The sequence below is a fragment of the Hemiscyllium ocellatum genome, assembly GCF_020745735.1.
Source record: "Hemiscyllium ocellatum isolate sHemOce1 chromosome 27 unlocalized genomic scaffold, sHemOce1.pat.X.cur. SUPER_27_unloc_3, whole genome shotgun sequence".
In the NCBI taxonomy this organism is placed as follows: domain Eukaryota; kingdom Metazoa; phylum Chordata; class Chondrichthyes; order Orectolobiformes; family Hemiscylliidae; genus Hemiscyllium; species Hemiscyllium ocellatum.
The window spans coordinates 2773797-2787025 of NW_026867498.1; the positions used below are offsets into that span (position 1 = coordinate 2773797).

At 49.0% G+C, this 13229-nt stretch overlaps 2 protein-coding genes and 1 non-coding gene across 3 annotated transcripts in view; 1 reads left to right on the forward strand and 2 right to left on the reverse strand.

Annotated features, from left to right (window-relative positions):
• The window catches only part of LOC132808009 (zinc finger protein 850-like), a 622390-nt gene that overhangs the window by 576561 nt on the left and 32600 nt on the right, over positions 1 to 13229 (reverse strand). The window lies entirely within an intron of this gene.
• Positions 1 to 13229, forward strand: part of LOC132808063 (zinc finger protein 721-like) — a 229860-nt gene that overhangs the window by 96630 nt on the left and 120001 nt on the right. The window lies entirely within an intron of this gene.
• Positions 11157 to 11230, reverse strand: trnai-aau (transfer RNA isoleucine (anticodon AAU)). The gene has a single exon. It is a non-coding gene; the product is annotated as a tRNA-Ile (tRNA).

Consider the following 13229-nt stretch of genomic DNA (forward strand, 5'->3'; position numbering starts at 1 on the left):
TCCTCGGGTTTCTCCATGGCCACAGCTTCAGTTTCTCACAAACACGTGTAGAGCCCCTCCCTGCCGTGAAATCCCCTTCCCAGGCCGTATAACTGTTTCAGGCTCCACACACAGTGCGCTCCAACAGTGGGGTCTCTCGTCCAGTCCCACTGATGCTGAAAATGTCCTCAAACAGGAAGCAAAAAGCGTTGATTCCTCTCACAGAAATCACAGTCCAAAACAGTTGCTGTCCCGATGGATTGAGTAACTGTCAGACATTGACATCAAAGTGAGGACTGCAGACGCTGGAGAGTCGGTCAAAAAATGTGGCGCTGGCAAAACAGCAGGTCAGGCAGCATCCAAGGAGCAGGAGAGTCAATGTTTCGGACATAAGCCCTACATTCGTTGATTTTGAAACTTCAGTCTTCAGATTTTCAAATACTCTGCAAAAAGAGATTACAAAAGTCATCACTATCAGTGCAGGGTAGAAATTCAGAACAAGCAACTCGACTTTCTGTGGAATATTCTTGTGTTGTTCCACAAAATTGAAAGCACCATCCCACTCTCCCTTCCCCTCTGTTCTCACTCCGCTCTAACTAATTCCCCTGAAGGTGCTGATTCAGGATCTTACAGAGACAGAAAAAGCAAAAACATCAAGACTGACATCTCTCTGAATTTTGGATGCCTCCACCTGAAAGTTAATATCTTTCACAACACTGGGATCCTGCTGAGAGTGAGCAGGTCTGATTTTGGGAAGCAAAACAAAGTGCCAATTCAGGGTGAACCTGTAATGCAGCTTCTTGAGGAAGGGCCAGACACAAAATGGTTAATGACCCCGGGAAGGTGGGAGCAAAATGAGACGTCAAGGCATTAACACCGACACACGTCAATCAAACTCTTCTGCTCCCAGTCAGGGCAAAACATGCCCTGAAAGTCCAGCCTTCACAACCACACTTCTGCTTTCACTGGAGACAATTAGAGTCACACAGCACAGAAACAGACCCTTTAGCTCAATCTGTCCGAGTTGACCAGATATTCTAAAGTAATCTAGTCACGTTTGCCATCACTTGGCCCCTATATGGGCCGGGTGCTGGCAGCTGGGACTAAATTGGGTCGGCTATCATGTGCAATAGAGCTAAGGGAGAGCCTAATGGGAACAGAATTTTGAGGACCGTTGTCTACCCGATGTACAGCACAGAAATAGTCCCTTCGGTCCAACTCATCCATGCCGATCAGATATCCTAAATCAATCTAGTCCCATTTGACAGCACATGGCCCATATCCCTCTAAACCCTTTCTATTCATATACCCAGCGAGATGCCTTTTAAATGCTGTAATTGTACCAGCCTCCACCACTTCCTCTGGCAGCTCATTCCTTACATAATACCACCCTCTGAATATAAGAGTAGCCCCTTAGGGCCCTTTCAAATCTCCCCCCAACCCTAAACCTATTACCCTCTAGTTCTGGACTCCCCCATTCCAGGGAAATGCCTTGTGTATTTATCCTATCCATGTCACTCATGATTTTATAGAAACCTGTAGGATCACCCCTCAGCCTCTGGTACTCAAGGGAAAACAGCCCCATCCTGTTCAGCTCAAACCCTGACAACATCCATGCCAATCTTTTCTGAATCCTTTCAAGTTTCACAACATCCATGACATCCTTCCTACAGCAGAGAGACCAGTACTGCACACAATATTCCAAATGTAGCCTAACCAATGTCCTGGACAGCTACAACGTAATCTCCCAAATCCTGTACTCAGACGATTGAGAGGGTGGGCGTGGCCAAGCCGGGCGCACGCACTGCGCCTGCGTTGTCCTGCACCGTTTGCTCCTATTCATTCGCTACAGAGAATCCCCACAGAGTGGGAGCAGGCCACTCGGCCCAACGAGTCCACACCGACCCTCTGAAGGGGAACCCACCCATACCCATTCCCCATCTGCTCTACATTACCCTGACAAATACACCTGACCTGCACATCCCTGGGCACTATGGGTAATTTCGCACGGCCAATCCCAATCAAGGCCAGTGAGCAATGTAGTGATGTGGGAAATGAACATCACAGAATGATGGAAAGGGACAAGGAGGGTAAATGTATCAGCAATCAAAACCGGATTGCAAAGATCATACAAATTAAAACCGAAAACAGTGCGTCTGCATGCGTGCTGCACTGTTACAAAAGTGAATGAATTGATTGCACACATTGAAGAGAATAATTATGATCTGAGGCTCCTTACATAGACATGGCTTCAGGCTGACAAGGATTGGATCTTGAATATCGAGGGGGTAGTCAAACAGGAAGCTCCGGCCTATCACCCTCATCCTGACCTCCTTCCACCTATCGCATTTCCAACACCCCTACTCCAAGTCCCTCCTCCCTACCTTTTATCTTAGCCTGCTGGACACACTTTCCTCATTCCTGAAAAAGGGCTCATGCCCGAAGAGGGTTGGCATTGCTAATCAAAACACTGATCACAGTAATCCGGTGTCAGGTCGGATTTCAGGTCCTGGTTTGTCTGTCCTGTTGATCTCCCTGTTCCCACAGAGTAAGATGTTGGTCTGTTCTCAGCTCTGCTGGATTTCTGAAGTTTTGATTCCCCAACCCCCCCCCCCCACATCCTTTACACCTTCCAGAACAATACAACATTCAGTCAATCGAAACCCAATCCACTATCTCCCAGCCTGACAACCGACCAGACACAGAGTGTAGTTGTACCAGAGAATCAAACAAGAAAAGTGAAACAAAAAAATAGAAATAAACAGGTGCTCATGCTTAAGGTTTGTCAATAGGAAGTAAACCAGAAATAGGGGTCTCCCAGGATTCTGATAGTGCCCGACTTGAGGAATTCTCTTTGCCTTATATCTAACTATTAGTACCCAGCTATGACTTACAACAATATTTACGCCAACAGAAATAAAGCATCTGTTACCAAATAGACAGAGATACACAGCAAGGAAATAAACTTTTTTGCTGTCTCATGCATGTAAGCACACACAGGTCCATGGGGGTGAATTTGCATTTGCAGAATTATATTTTCAGATAAATTCTATTTCGCTCAAAAATGCACAATCTGCAAGCTGTCAGAACATGTTGCATTTTATAAATTCCTACTTTAGAAACAGAACTAGTCAGATTCAAGATGGGGATAAAGACAGACTCTGACCTCACACTTTGAACACATTGTCTGAGCTGAGATTGGATTAGATTCTGTACAGTACGGAAACAGGCCCTTTGACCCAACAGATCCACACCAACCCTCCAAAGAGTAACCCACCAGGCCCCATTCCCCATATTTACCCCTGACCAATGGATGGAACACAATGGGCAATTTAAGCATGGCCAATTCACCGAACCTGCATATTTTTGGATTGTGGGAGGAAACCGGAGCACCTGGAGAAATCTCATGCAGACACGGGGAGAATGTGCAAACTCCACACAGACTGTGGCCAGTGGCTGGAATTGAATCTGGGTCCCAAGCGCTGTGAGGCAGAATTAAGAACCACTGAGCCACCATGCCGCCCAGATGTTGTTACCTTTTGTTATAAAACCTTATGTTATCGAGATTTACACATGAATGATAGTTGCAACCCACTTTAAAAGATGAAAGACGTAACTATCTAGGTTTGTTCAATACATCATTTCAGTGGTAGGACACTTTAATCTTTTTCCATATGATCTTGTACTCCACAACCACCTGATGATGGAGCAGTGTCCAAAAGCGAGTACTTCCAAATAAACCCAGAAAGTCCAGTCTTCACAACCACACTTCTGCTTTCACAGCATGGAAACAGACCTTACGGCCCAACTTGTCTGTGCCGACCACATATCTGAAATTAATCTCGTCCCGTTTGGCAGCACGTGACCCACACGACTCCAAACCATCCCGATTCATGTACCCAGCCAGATGCATTTTAAATATAATCGTACCAGCCTCCACCAACTTTTCTAGCAGTCCGTTTCATACACGCACAACCGTCTGTGAAAAAGTTGTCCTTCATGTCCCTTTTAAATCATTCCCCTCTCACCTCAAACATATGCCCTCTAGCTTTGGACTCCCCTAACCTGGGGAAATTCCTGATAAAGGGATTTTGCCCGAAACGTCGATTTTCCTGCTCCTCGATGCTGCCCGACCTGCTGTGCTTTTCCAGCACCACTCTGATCTAAACTCTGGTTTCCAGCATCTGCAGTCCTCACTTTTGCCTAGGTCGAACCCTCTACCTGTCTACACCTATGCCCACTTCACCACCCAACACACCCTTTATCTGCATCACCCCCTACACCCATCCCCAATCCTGAAGAAGGGTTCCACCCGAAACATTGACTTCTCCACCTCCTGATACTGCCTGGCTTGCTGTGTTCTTCCAACCTCCTGCCTGTCTATTTTGCCAATTCAGACACAGACCTGGAGCAACGTTTCCAGAGTCTGTCCCCACCCCGACACACTCCCTTCTCTTTTAGTTGCTGCAAGTCAACAACTGAACCCCAAAATGAAGATTAAATGGAAAAGGTGGCAGGAGAAGAGAGTGCCGTACTCACAGATAACGGACAGAGGAATTTGCAGTCTGGGATAAAGCTCATTCTTCATTCAGACACGAGCAGCAGCGTCGGAACCTCATGGTCCGACTTCCGCATTCAGACAATGGGGTGACCCTGATTGGCAGGAGGACCAACGTCCTTTCGGTCCTCCAGGGCTCCCTATTGGGCAATCGACTTTTAATCGCGCACCTTTTTTAACGCACAGTGACGAGCATGCCCAGATGTTTGCTGACACCGATAAACATGCGCACTGCGTTGGTGACACCGGCAAACATGCGCAGTGTGCTCTTTGGGATGTTGGTGTTTCTGACAGATTTTAAGTGTCCAAATGGTAACAGGGAAAAAAAGGGGGGAGAGCCACAATATTTTCCCCCCGTGATTCGACATTTTATTGCTTCCGCATTTTGTCTGACTCCTCAACTTTTGTATGTCTTTTCCCCTTGTTGGGAGAGAGAGTGTGCCCCAGTGAGCTGTCTGTGGGAAGGAGCTGTAAGCAGTTACACAGGTGAAGAAACATTACCCTGTTCCCAGCAGGGGGTGGCTGTACACGTTTCCTGAGTGTGATCACAGTTTCAATTGTTCATCAGAAACAGGGAGCGAAAAGGATACCAGGACTGGGGAGAAGCCTGGAAATGTGGGGATTGTGGGAAGGGATTCCATTCCCTATCGGCACTGGAGATTCATCAGCTCAGTCGCAGTGCGGAGAGGCAGTTCTTCAAAACAGTATTACAACATTATTTCTCATTGACAAAAACAGATTCACGCTGCCTGAACTTATACAAGTGCCCTGTCATCACATCTTTAATCATAGCTTTGAACATTTTCCCTATGACATAAGTTAAGTTAAATGGTCTGCAGTTTCCTGTTCTCGAAGTAAAAACAATGACTGCAGATACTGGAAACCGGATTCTGGATTAGTGGTGCTGGAAGAGCACAGCAGTTCAGGCAACATTCAAGATGCAGCGAAATCGACATTTCGGGCAAAAGCCCTTCATCAGGAATAATGAGCCTGAAGCGTGGAGAGATAAGCTCGGGGAGGGTGGAGGTGGGGAGAAAGTAGCATAGAGTACAATGGGTGAGTGGGGGAGGGGATGAAGGTGATAGGTCAGGGAGGAGAGGGTGGAGTGGATAGGTGGAAATGGAGATAGGCAGGTAGGACAGGTCATGGGGACAGTGCTGAGCTGCAAGTTTGGAACTAGGGTGAGGTGGGGGAAGGGGAAATGAGGAAACTGTTGAAGTCCACATTGATGCCCTGGGGTTGAAGTGTTCCGAGGCAGAAGATGAGGCGTTCTTCCTCCAGGCGTCTGGTGGTGAGGGAACAGCGGTGAAGGAGGCCCTGGACCTCCATGTCCTCGGCAGAGTGGGAGGGGGAGTTGAAATGTTGGGCCACGGGCCAGTGTGGTTGATTGGTGCAGGTGTCCCGGAGATGTTCCTTAAAGCGGTCTGCTAGGAGGTGCCCAGTCTCCCCAATGTAGAGGAGACCGCACCGGGAGCAACTAGTATAATAAATGATATTGGTGGATGTGCAGGTAAAACTTTGATGGATGTGGAAGGCTCCTTTAGGGCCTTGGATAGAGGTGAGGGAGGAGGTGTAGGTCCAGGTTTTACAGTTCCTGTGGTGGCAGGGGAAAGTGCCAGGATGGGAGGGTGGGTTGTAGGGGGGGGCGTGGACCTGACCAGGTAGTCACGGAGGGAATGGTCTTTGCGGAAGGCGGAAAGGGGTGGGGAGGGAAATATATCCCTGGTGGTGGGGTCTTTTTGGAGGTGACAGAAATGTCAGTGGATGATTTGGTTTATGCGAAGGTTTGTAGGGTGGAAGGTGAGCACCAGGGGTGTTCTGTCCTTGTTACAGTTGGAGGGGTGGGGTCTGAGGGCAGAGGTACAGGATGTGGACGAGATGTGTTGGAGGGCATCTTTAACCACGTGGGAAGGGAAATTGCGGTCTCGAAAGAAGGAGGCCATCTGGTGTGTTCCGTGGTGGAACTGGTCCTCCTGGGAGCAGATATGGCGGAGGCGGAGGAATTGGGAATACGGGATGGCATTTTTGCAAGAGGTAGGGTGGGAAGAGGGAGTCGTTGGGTTTGTAAAAAATGTCAGTGTCAAGTCAGTCGTCATTCATGGAGATGGAGAGGTCCAGGAAGGGGAGGTAGGTGTGAGAGATGGTCCAGGTAAATTTAAGGTCATGGTGGAATGTGTTGGTGAAGTTGATGAATTGCTCAACCTCCTCGCGGGTGTATGAGGTGGCGCCAATGCAGTCATCAATGTAGCGGAGGAAGAGGTGGGGAGTGGTGCCGGTGTAATTATGGAAGATCAACTGTTCTACACAACCAACAAAGAGACAGGCATAGCTGGGGCCCATACATATGTCCATGGCTACCCTTTGGTCTGGAGGAACTGGGAGGATTCAAAGGAGAAATTGTTAAGGGTGAGGACCAGTTCGGCCAAAAGAATGAGAATGTCGGTGGAAGGGTACTGTTGGGGATGTCTGGAGAGGAAAAAAACAGAGGGCCTGGAGTCCCTGGTCATGGTGGATAAAGGTAGAGGCATTGGATATCCATGGTGAAGATGAGGCGTTGCGGGCCGGGGAAACGGAAGTCTTGGAGGAGGAGGAGGGCGTGGGTGGTGTCTCGAACATATGTGGGGAGTTCCTGGACTGGGGGGGAAAGGACAGTGTCGAGGTAGGTAGAGATGAGTTCAGTGGGGCAGGAGCATGCTGAGACAATGGGTCGGCCAGGGTGGTCAGGCTTGTGGATCTTGGGAAGGAGGTAGACTCTCGGTCTGCCTTTTTGAAGAAAGGAGTTTTCCAATCTAAAGGAACCTCCCCTGAAACTAATGAGGTTTGGAAAATTAAAACCAATGCATTAACTATTTCACTAGGTAGTTTTTCTTTAAGGGTCTAGAATGAAATACTTTGGCCAACTGGGACTTGTGAACTCGTAGTTCCAACAGTTTACTCAGTACTACTTCCCTGGTCATTGTAGTTGTCTTCAGTTCCTCCTTCCCTTTCAATTCCTGATTTCCATCTAGTTCTAAGCTGTTACTTGTATCCTCTCTAGTGAAGACAGATTCAAGCTCTTTTCAATTCTCCGACCATCTCTTTATCCTCTGTTATTGAATTCCCAGACTCATTTTTTTAACAGAACCAACACTTAATTTGTTAGTTTTTTTTAAGAAAAGCTGATGAAACTTTCCTTCCTGTTTTTATATTTTTGGCTAACTTTCTAACTCTAATTGCTGTTCTCCTGCCTCCATTATTTCTGATGTTTGCCCCAGCTCTTAACTCTCGCATCAACCTGACTGCATATTCTATGGAACTGACCTTGGTTAAGTGTTGCAAAACACACAGGGGCAAATTTTTCATCTCCAGAAAGTCTTAGTACTGAACACGATAACATTCACTTTGAAATATTGTTCATTCAAACTTTACCAAGCACACCCTCCAGATTCCAAATCCCACAATGACACCCAGTTTTGTTGTGATCTTTAATTTTGAAGAGAAATTTGAATATCCAGTGATTAACTGGAAGAACTATTCATGAGGTTTTCATATTTTTAAACAAAAACAAATCAACTGGATTAATTTAGCAGAATAGCACGTATGGCTTTAAATTGTAAATCTAGTTTTCTTTTGAGTGACAGAGCAGGTCTACACCAGATGAGGATCTAATACCTGGATTTAGGCTGTTGTCAGGAGCTTTTATTAACCACAAAATGGCATCTCAATATAAAGTAATATAACAACATGGCTTCAGGCTGCAAATTAACACTGTGTTTAAAATGGCTAAAAGCTGCATTTCTGCATTCCTGAGCTAACTGAATTACAGATTAAGCAAACAATGCCTTCTTCATAGTATGGATCTAATTAAGCTAGATAGGGCATTACTGACCATCCCAGCTAACCTAGAAGCACAGGTATGAGGAGATTGTTCCCAGGAAATGTCATTGGGTTAAGCTGTTGTTCATTATGTAATTTTATTGGATTTACTCTGTAATTAAGGCTGTACAGTCTCTTAAGAAACATATGAAAATCGATATTTCATTCCAAGTTAATCACGCAGTTTCTCCGAGGAACACAGAATCTTTTAATATCAGTGTTGCTGGACAAATCTTTGCCCGGCCGTTACTAATTAAAGTGTGACACCTTACTGAAACAGACCATACTCCTAGTGTTCATTTAACTGATCTCGGAACTGAGAGACCCCTCCCGGGGTTGAGATCTGCAACTCTCACTGTGCTTTTGGTGTGACCCATGATTACAGAGCCTTGTGGGAACCTAGAGGATTTGTAACCCCCACGGGGCAGACGAATAGTAATGCTGTTTTGTCCAATCAATCTGGCAGCTATCCAAGATATTCAGCTCACGCTGAGGCAATGGATACAGTCTTCCAAAGGAATGAGCAGATGGATGCTGCTTCCAAGCAGGCAGCCTTACACCCCAAACTTCTGGTCCCATTGGGTCCCCAGTAAAACCCGGATAGAGACAATATGGGGATAGGAATGCCAGGCCTGGGTATGGGACTGAAATCACAGGGGAAGCCCCCTGCTGAGCAGCACAAACTATGGCCTCAAATAGGGTACTCCTTTGATACTCAAACAGAAATGTGGGTGACCCCTGATGGACTGGTTTGTGTTCCTTCTTTGCTGCTGCTTACTTCAGTTAATTATGTGCTTTATTGTACACACTTGGGCAAGAAGGAAATGGTTAATACTGTATTACAAACCTGATGTCACCCAGCTTTCCAGAAAGCAGCTGGGAAAAGAGCTGAAGGGTGTTTAATTTGTAAACAAACAGGATGCATGCTGTAAGAGGGATGCCCTGAGGTTGTTAACCCCCTCCTTGCCTGGTCAGCCTTTTTCCCTGTCTGCAACTTGCTTTTATAGAATTATGTCACGTACATTGTTATGAATATTGTCTAATAAGACTAGATGTATTTTGTAGATGAATCAAAACCATCCCAATGACTGAAACAGCTGACTCTCTAGTGTTGGACAAGTGGGAAATATTTGCATCAGTTAACCAAAACTCTTCAGAGTTTACATTCACGGGTCCGCCAAGCCTCAGCATTAGGCCCGGGGTATATTGGAGCTGAGATGGAAAGGCCTGTCCCTAGTCCTGCTGGTTCCCCGTTCAGCAGGCAAGGTCATGGGGAGCTGCAAATGTGTTGCTGGTCAAAGCACAGCAGGCCAGGCAGCATCTCAGGAATAGCGAATTCGACGTTTCGAGCATAAGCCCTTCATCAGGAATAAGAGAGAGAGAGAGAGCCAAGCAGGCTAAGATAAAGGGTAGGGAGGAGGGACCAGGGGGAGGGGCGATGGAGGTGGGATAGGTGGAAGGAGGTCAAGGTGAGGGTGATAGGCCGGAGTGGGGTGGGGGCGGAGAGGTCAGGAAGAGGATTGCAGGTTAGGAGGGCAGTGCTGAGTTGAGGGAACCGACTGAGACAAGGTGGGGGGAGGGGAAATGAGGAAACTGGAGAAATCTGAATTCATACCTTGTGGTTGGAGGGTTCCCAGGCGGAAGATGAGGCGCTCCTCCTCCAGCCGTCGTGTTGTTGTGCTCTGCCGGTGGAGGAGTCCAAGGACCTGCATGTCCTCGGTGGAGTGGGAGGGGGAGTTAAAGTGTTGAGCCACGGGGTGATTGGGTTGGTTGGTTCGGGCGGCCCCGAGGTGTTCTCTGAAGCGTTCCGCAAGTAAGCGGCCTGTTTCACCAATATAGAGGAGGCCACATCGGGTGCAGCGGATGCAATAGATGATGTGTGTGGAGGTACAGGTGAACTTGTGGCGGATATGGAAGGATCCCTTGGGGCCTTGGAGGGAAGTGAGTGTGGGGGTGTGGGCGCAAGTTTTACATTTCCTTGGTGGTGGGGTCCGTTTGGAGGTGGCGGAATGGCGGCGGATGATACGTTGTATGCGGAGGTTGGTGGGGTGGTAGGTGAGAACCAGTGGGGTTCTGTCTTGGGGCGGTTGGAGGAGCGGGGCTCAAGGGCGGAGGAGCGGGAAGTGGAGGAGATGCGGTGGAGGGCATCGTCGATCACGTCTGGGGGGAATCTGCGGTCCTTGAAGAAGGAGGCCATCTGGGCTGTGCGGTGTTGGAACTGGTCCTCCTGGGAGCAGATGCGGCGGAGACGAAGGAATTGGGAATATGGGATGGCGTTTTTACAGGGGGCAGGGTGGGAGGAGGTGTAGTCCAGGTAGCTGTGGGAGTCAGTCGGTTTATAATAGATGTCTGTGTTGAGTCGGTCGCCCGAGATAGAAATGGAAAGGTCTAGGAAGGGGAGGGAGGAGTCTGAGATGGTCCAGGTGAATTTCAGGTCGGGATGGAAGGTGTTAGTAAAGTTGATGAACTGTTCAACCTCCTCGTGGGAGCACGAGGCAGCGCCGATACAGTCATCGATGTAGCGGAGGAAAAGGTGGGGGGTGGTGCCAGTGCAGTTGCGGAAGATGGACTGTTCCACATATCCTACGAAGAGGCAGGCATAGCTGGGGCCCATGCGGGTGCCCATGGCAACTCCTTTAGTTTGGAGGAAGTGGGAGGATTGAAAAGAGAAGTTATTAAGTGTGAGGACCAGTTCAGTCAGTCGAAGGAGGGTGTCAGTGGAAGAACCTTGACACAGCACAGCTGACGAGACGAGCGCTGCACATGGTCAGTGTGGGGATTGAACCCACGACCTTGGCGTTATTAGCACCACACTCTAACCAGCTGAGCTAACCTACCTACGCTACCTACCCAGCTATGCCTGCCTCTTCGTAGGATATGTGGAACAGTCCATCTTCCGCAACTACACTGGCACCACCCCCCACCTTTTCCTCCGCTACATCGATGACTGTATCGGCGCTGCCTCGTGCTCCCACGAGGAGGTTGAACAGTTCATCAACTTTACTAACACCTTCCATCCCGACCTGAAATTCACCTGGACCATCTCAGACTCCTCCCTCCCCTTCCTAGACCTTTCCATTTCTATCTCGGGCGACCGACTCAACACAGACATCTATTATAAACCGACTGACTCCCACAGCTACCTGGACTACACCTCCTCCCACCCTGCCCCCTGTAAAAACGCCATCCCATATTCCCAATTCCTTCGTCTCCGCCGCATCTGCTCCCAGGAGGACCAGTTCCAACACCGCACAGCCCAGATGGCCTCCTTCTTCAAGGACCGCAGATTCCCCCCAGACGTGATCGACGATGCCCTCCACCGCATCTCCTCCACTTCCCGCTCCTCCGCCCTTGAGCCCCGCTCCTCCAACCGCCACCAAGACAGAACCCCACTGGTTCTCACCTACCACCCCACCAACCTCCGCATACAACGTATCATCCGCCGCCATTTCCGCCACCTCCAAACGGACCCCACCACCAAGGATATATTTCCCTCCCCTCCCCTATCAGCGTTCCACAAGGACCACTCCCTTCGTGACTCCCTCGTCAGATCCACACCCCCCACCAACCCAACCTCCACCCCCGGCACCTTCCCCTGCAACCGCAGGAAATGTAAAACTTGCGCCCACACCTCCACACTCACTTCCCTCCAAGGCCCCAAGGGATCCTTCCATATCCGCCACAAGTTCACCTGTACCTCCACACACATAATCTATTGCATCCGCTGCACCCGATGTGGCCTCCTCTATATTGGTGAAACAGGCTGCTTACTTGCGGAACGCTTCAGAGAACACCTCCGGGCCGCCCGAACCAACCAACCCAATCACCCCGTGGCTCAACACTTTAACTCCCCCTCCCACTCCACCGAGGACATGCAGGTCCTTGGACTCCTCCACCGGCAGAGCACAACAACACGACGGCTGGAGGAGGAGCGCCTCATCTTCCGCCTGGGAACCCTCCAACCACAAGGTATGAATTCAGATTTCTCCAGTTTCCTCATTTCCCCTCCCACCACCTTGTCTCAGTCGGTTCCCTCAACTCAGCACCGCCCTCCTAACCTGCAATCCTCTTCCTGACCTCTCCGCCCCCACCCCACTCCGGCCTATCACCCTCACCTTGACCTCCTTCCACCTATCCCACCTCCATCGCCCCTCCCCCTAGTCCCTCCTCCCTACCCTTTATCTTAGCCTGCTTGGCTCTCTCTCTCTCTCTCTTATTCCTGATGAAGGGCTTATGCTCGAAACGTCGAATTCTCTATTCCTGAGATGCTGCCTGGCCTGCTGTGCTTTGACCAGCATCACATTTGCAGCAGTGATCTCCAGCATCTGCAGACCTCATTTTTTACTCGAAGGTCATGGGGAGGCCGCATGGACACACACTACACAATGCAAACCAGCGCCACCTCCTGGAGGAACACCAGAAGACCCCGTCAGAGACACATCTTCAGCCTTCACCCGTGAATGGCTCAGTCTCATCATTCTGCCTGGCACTGCACTCTTCCTTATCTTTCTGTCACTGACTATGTTTGATTGGGACACAATGGATAGCCTGATAACCTGTAGTAAATGGGAATTACTGTGTAATACTTTTCATTACAGGACATAGCTTTGTGCAGAAAAGGACAGCCGCTCTAGCTGCTGGGTTTGTGCCCATATTCCCACCCACTCCAAGGGAAGGATCCCCCTGAGATCCATACCTTTTAATGAGGCTGACCCTGCTGAATGGGGCTGCATCAGGGTCATTCTGCTGCTGTCACAACTTTTCACATCCCCCTGGTTTCCTAAGTGGGTGAGCACGGGGATAATACCCACCTTCGCTGGCAATCAGTGGGATATAC